The sequence below is a fragment of the Saccoglossus kowalevskii genome, chromosome 18 (assembly GCF_978046115.1).
Source record: "Saccoglossus kowalevskii chromosome 18, keSacKowa6.1, whole genome shotgun sequence".
Taxonomy (NCBI): domain Eukaryota; kingdom Metazoa; phylum Hemichordata; class Enteropneusta; family Harrimaniidae; genus Saccoglossus; species Saccoglossus kowalevskii.
The window spans coordinates 22475342-22480240 of record NC_140658.1 but is presented as its reverse complement, the minus strand read 5'-3'; the positions used below and the strand labels follow the sequence as shown (position 1 = coordinate 22480240).

At 37.0% G+C, this 4899-nt stretch overlaps 1 long non-coding RNA gene across 1 annotated transcript; it reads left to right on the top strand.

The window, feature by feature from the left end:
• The first annotated feature begins 649 nt into the window (after window positions 1–649).
• LOC146731678 (uncharacterized) lies at window positions 650–2136 on the top strand. The gene is made up of 2 exons (XR_014926946.1): window positions 650–1466; window positions 1692–2136. It is a non-coding gene; the product is annotated as an uncharacterized LOC146731678 (long non-coding RNA).
• Window positions 2137–4899: the final 2763 nt, after the last annotated feature.

Below are 4899 nucleotides of genomic sequence, written 5' to 3'. Positions count from 1 at the left end.
CTAGGAGTGATATTGTATTTTTCAGATGAGCATTCTTTTGCAATCTTGAAGATGCTTTACTCGAGAAAAACGGTGTTTTGTTGACAGTCTCTTTGTCTTGATCTCTAACAGTCTTTCGGTCCGTAAAATAAACCCCTCACTCAGTTTAGAAACAATTTTATCGCTAAAAACATTGATGTCTGCAAACCTTTACAATATTCCTTTGTCCATTCTCGTATTTTTTGTGTGTTTTTAGAGTCACTTTATGGCGAAGTTTTGCATGTTTTCGTCTATGGAGGTGGTCGCCGTGTTGCTTTATTGCATAGTTTTCATAGGAGGTAATTGGACAAAAGAGATTTTTGATTGTCGTGCTTTCATATCCCTCCATTCGCTTTATTTGACGACTGATACAAATCCCGTTCAACATGTTTTGATTCAGTCGAGACAGGGGCGACTTTTGGGGGAAATTCACTAATATAGTATTCTATTAACTATTTATAATTTCAGAATGCCATACAAGACAGCAAGATTTTCTCGCGAAAAACGTGTATATACAAAGCATGTTCATTTCCGCATTTGAGACTGCTCTTCGTTGAAAGGTCAAAGTGCCATGTATTGCAATGCTTTGTGGGGGAAAATGACGCAACTCTCGCACTGTCTCATGATTTATCGCGTGTTTTCCGTCGCCTGTTTAATGCTAATGACTTCTTAACTCGTTAACACCTCTCTTGTTTCAATGTTTATGGAGACAAGGGTGGGTACAATAGAATGACGCGGCGCTTCCTAACCGTCCTAGTAGAGTGACTGTGGTTTAAGTCAGTGAATTGACTGATAGTGTCGGGGTCAACAGAATGTCGAGTCATGTTATCAGTATCCCATACACGCAGGTCGAAATTCACGCTTTCAACTTGAAACTCGATATCCCTCAGGCTGTTTGTGAGTGTTCATGTTTTAGATAACATAAATATACCAACATCTGTTGTTTATCATCTACGTGGGAGGTCTATTTCACGTTGGGAACACTTAGGACTAGACACGCCTTACATTTAATCTTGTGATTGAGTTCAGACTGGCATTCACAAGTGTGCTTCGGAATGATACACATCGCTTATATCAAACACCGTTGATATTCGCGAGTGGAACGCGTTGGGCCACTTTCTGTCTGAAATACCCTTACCACGAAGACTATTATGACTCGTACGGTAGTCATGTCATGGAATTTATAAGATTTCTCGTACGTGGATCTACAATCATCAAATACTTTCAAGCCATGTGTTGCCAATACGTCCTGTATGACTCGTAGTGTCCATGAGATGAACTTTTCACGGAAGGTCAAACTTGGTCTACCGCCTTTGAATCTTTGGCAAGAAGCGAGGACATATTTTCTTCGTCGGGGGGGGGGGGGAAACGAAAATCGCTACGTTACACCGTAAACTCATTCCGTGTGATGATTATGTATGTCAAAAGTTATTCTGTGAAACGATCAGGTAATTATACATTTTAACTCATAGTAGCGTAGTCCGCCATTTTTTGAAAAACAAACTGTACGTCGATCAACCGATTTTGCATACTTTGCATTTTAGCGGATTGATGACCGCAGTTTTACGGGATAATTCATACTATTAAATTTTCAACACATAACTTATACTTTCTTTATATAACTATCGGTTTTTAATATTATCCTCTCTTTCTCTCTCTTTCTTGTACGACAGATGAGCGATTCTGATTATAGTGATGGAATAAAAAAAAAGTGTACAGACTGCTTGACTCATTGAAAGGAAGTAAGAAATGTAAAAATAAACAACATATGTATATATAGAATGAATTATTTTTTATTGATCAATGTTTACTATTATTGGCTTTTCTCGTTTCTGTGTTTTAATCGAATCGTTTATGTACTCGTATTTTTTGTGGCATTAAAAATAAATTTAACCACGCCGCACATTTACATGTATCTACGTATTTTTCGAGGTGTTAACAAAGAAATATTTAATCACGCTAAACATTTATACACTACGCAACTATTTTCCTTACTCACATCGTATGTTTTTTTGTGACGTTAAAAAAATACTCAACCATGTCATAAATATATACTCCATGTCAATATTTCATTCTTGTTTACTTCTTTTGTGCAATAAACTCCATTAGTTTTCAAAATGACGTGTATTTATTAACGTGTGTGTGTGTGTGTGTGTGAGCGCCCTCTACGAAACATTCTGAAAAATCTTTCGTCCACGCCTGTCCAATTAAAAAATAATTAAAAATAATTAAAAATAATTAAAAATAATTAAAAAATAATTAAAAAAAATGATGGTAATTTATGCAAATGTATTCACGATGACCTCGACACGACCTCGTATTCACATCTATTTTATGTATGCAAATGTATTCACAATATCCCATTGTGACGTCATCCTCATTCAAATGATCCCCTTTAAGGCATTGCTCCTCATTTATGCTAATTTATGCACGAATTCCCATTGTGACGTCATTATTTATGCTAAAGCTGGACTATAGGGACGACCATGAGGGCGCTGTTCGTATGACGTCATCGCATCCGATTATGAACAGCGCCCTCATGGTCGTCCCTATAGTCCAACTTAAACTACTAATGGCAGTGCAGAGATAATGCCATACCACTGAAGTAGCTGAACATAATTGAGCCCTAGTGCCTGGAAATTAGCCCAATTTTTAATTTTACCATTTGTGTCAAATATATCTGCAATATAAATTATTCCTGCATTAAAAAACGCTCTGTAAAAGATACTTTTATTTTGAATGAGGATATTTTTGTTATTCCATATGATTTCATATTCATGCGAGATGTTTTTATTAGGCCGAACTTCACTCCACTGTTTTAGTAAAGTGTAATAGAATAATGGGAGTTTAACATTGAGTAAGTCAACAGAAAAATTACATTTAAAAATGAAATCTCCTCCCACATATTCCAGGTAATTGGTAAAAAATAATTTCCAAGGGTGAAATTTAGGAGATAGGTATCGTTTTACCCACCCAACATTAATGGCTTTTTGCATTGTATGTATATCAATCATACCCAAACCTCCTTGGCCTATGTCTCCTATCAGTGTGCTGCGTGCTACTCTATCGTGTCCTTGCCATATGAATGTATATATTTTAGTATTTATGAGTTTAATATCCCGTTGTAGAATTGGAATATGGTTGAAAATAAATAGTAATTTTGGAATAACAAAAGTTTTAATAATCTGAATTTTGCCAATAATTGTCAAACTACGTCTAGACCAGCATTGCAACACACTATTTAAGCACTTTATTGGTATATTTATGTTCATTTCATATGCTGCTCTAGCATCATAGGAAAAGAAGACACCCACAATTTTGATAGGAGACATAGGCCATTTCACCCCGAACGGTCTGTCTTGACGGAAGCGCCATCTGCCCAACCAAATTGCTACAGTTTTGTCATAATTGACCTTTAACCCTGAAACCAGTGCAAATTTGTTAAAAAGAGAGAGAAGATTTTCGCCCGATTTTACATCTGCGACAAAGCAGGTAAGATCGTCGGCATAGGCTGAGCTTTTAATTTGTTGTCCACCAATAGATATCCCTTTAATCCCGTCGCTGTGTTTCTGATTAAGTAACAAAAGCTCCAGAGACAAAATAAACAGTATTGGGGATAGGGGGTCTCCTTGTCTAACCCCCCTAGAAAGGCCGAAAAATCCAGTTGATTCACCCCTGTTCATTACACAGCTCACCGGGTCAGTATAAAAGCATTGCACCCAACGTAGGACGGAAGGACCAAAATTAAATATTTCTAGACATTGGAACATATAATTCCACTCTAGGCTGTCAAAGGCCTTTTGAAAATCGACAGCAAGAAGTATGCCAGTGTCGTTATTATCTTTCGTGTAGTTCATCACACCCTCAATTACACGAACACATTCCCCAATTGATCTATTTTTAATAAATGCGGTTTGTGATTCCCCAATTAACTTGTCTAATACTTTTTCTAATCTTTTGGCAAGGATTCTAGCAGCAATTTTGTAGTCAGTGTTAAGCAGGGTAATCGGTCTCCAGTTAGACAGATACCTCTTATCTTTGTCCTTTTTCTCAATGAGGGTAATAACTCCTTGACGTTGACTACTGGACATGTAACCAAGTTCTGTGGCCGAATTTAGAGAGTTAATTACATAAGAACCAACCCACTGCCAAAATGTCAAATAGAACTCGACCGTTAGGCCATCATTTCCAGGGGTTTTATTTTTATTCATACTTTTAAGGGCATTGAATGCCTCCTGCAACGTAAGAGGCCCCTCACAAAATTCCTTGTCATTGTTCCTGAGTCTGGGAATGTCATTGAGCTGGGAAAGAAGATGAGTCATTTCGTAGTCTCTGGGGTGGCTTTGTGTAGTGTAAAGACTGGAAAAGAAATTACGAATCTGGGTTTGAATAGCATGGTGGTCTGTTGTTAAATTTCCTGACGTATCAAATAGTTGGGTAATCTGGGACTTTTTTGCATTGTGCTTTTCCAAACTTAAAAAATATTTTGTGTTCTTTTCCCCTAGTTCATACCAATCTACACGTGCGCGTATGAGGGCCCCCTAGCCAAGTATTCGTACTCCAAATCTAAATCTCTACGAACGTTTGCAATTTCAACTTTTAAATTCTCACAGTCATTCAGACTAAGTTCTATATCAAGAGATTCCAGCTTGGCTTCAAGTAAATTCCTCGACTCTCGTCGTTTTCTTGCCATTTTTATTTTAAATTTCATAAACTCCCATAGGCCTTGGGGATTGTTTGGGTTATTATATTCCTTCTCCCAGTTTTGTAAATTATTTTTAATCAATTCAATATATTCATTATTTATTAGATAGCTGTTGTTCAATTTCCAATATGAATTCCCCAATCTCCCCCCTTGGTCTCCGATATAAATAGTAACAG